This window comes from Belonocnema kinseyi, chromosome 1 (assembly GCF_010883055.1).
Source record: "Belonocnema kinseyi isolate 2016_QV_RU_SX_M_011 chromosome 1, B_treatae_v1, whole genome shotgun sequence".
Classification (NCBI taxonomy): domain Eukaryota; kingdom Metazoa; phylum Arthropoda; class Insecta; order Hymenoptera; family Cynipidae; genus Belonocnema; species Belonocnema kinseyi.
Genome location: NC_046657.1, coordinates 107,116,316 through 107,117,923, shown reverse-complemented (window position 1 = coordinate 107,117,923; position 1,608 = coordinate 107,116,316).

Below are 1,608 nucleotides of genomic sequence, written 5' to 3'. Positions count from 1 at the left end.
ATGGATTGGGTCCGCATGCGTGATCTTTTAAGGATTTACCTACGACTTTATACGTTTTATTTAAACATTCACATTTTGAAAGGCTATTTAATTCTAACTTTTTTCGAAAAATATTTAGAAAAAATTCCAGTCTCATGAAAAATGGACAAATACATGGCGGATTTTTACAGATAAAATAAATCATCTCAAAAATGATGAAAAAGAATACGTGTCTTCTTGCTAAGGAAATAAAAAAAAATTTCAGAAATGCTTTGAAAATGATATACCCTATTATAAGCTAAAAAAGAAGGGATAAAAGAAAAAAATTATTTCTCGATCACGAGGACTCGAACATGCGCTCCCAAGTCAAATCTAATATCTAGTCAGACACCAAAGGGAATCTTATTTGTAGTCAGGCGTTTTAGCCACTCGACTACTGCTGCGGACATTATTTCTGATGTATTTATAAAACACAATCTTCTGCTTAATCGCAACTTACATAGTATTACCCATGCCGCTAACTTGCAAAAAATCGAACGGCCAAAAATGTTCTTTTTGCATTTCTGCTATCACTTTCGATCCCAAAGTAATTTTTTCGATACTTTGTGCCACGTCTGTAAAGAGAATCGTTTTACGCTGCATGTAGATCAGGTTTTAGACATGTGATGAGCTCAGTTCTTCAAATCAATAATGCATGTATATTTTAAAGTATAACACAAACTATTCACACGACTGTAGAAAAATGGTAGGTATGAGTAGACTTGTTTAGGCACCAGAATTAAAAAGACGAGATGAAGATACCGACGGTTCTCAAATTTCTGACATGATCTTAAATTCGAAGTTATATTGAGGCGCAAGTCGAAATACGGAAGTGGTAGGATTCACTAATTAGAATTTAATATTACTGTAGTTAGTGGGGTCGATAGGCGACACCCTCTACTAAGGGCAGACAAAATTTCAGATGCTAGGTTTTTCCGGTAATAACCCTGGCAAATCAAAGAACTGAAAGGAGCCTCTACAAAGTACCCTCAAAGACCCCACTGAGTTCCCCTTCGGTTCCTTCTAAAAAAAACTCAAAAAAACAGCAAGATCAACATTTATATTGTTAAAATTCAGATTCTACGTTAAAATTTGCTTTATAAACTCATGGAGTAATTGTAATACTTTTTCTTGCAGCGTTAAAAACTTTAAAAAATAAAATACCTATCATTTACATGGGCCGAAGGCGGCTTCAAGTGCATCTTCTTTTAGTAGCAGTTAATTTGCGTTCTGTCGGTGAGTTTAAGAATTTTGTCAGGATGAGATTTATTGATCGTCAGGTTGAGATTTATTGAGTTTTATTGAAAATTCTTCTTTTTTGGTAGTAAACTGATCTTCTTGTTTAAAAATGGTATAAATAGTTTTACAGTTTTGTTGAAAATTCCTTTTTTTTTTTAAATTACTTTGGTAATGAAAAATGTACCTATTCCATTTTGTTCTAAAATTATTATTCTTTAAGTGAAAATTCAACCTTTTGTTAAAATGGTACTATTTTGTTAATGATTCGTTTTTTTCGTTGAAAAATAATCTAGTTTAGTTGAAAATTCAACTTTTGGTTTCAGAGTTCTTGTATTTTGTTGGAAAATTTAT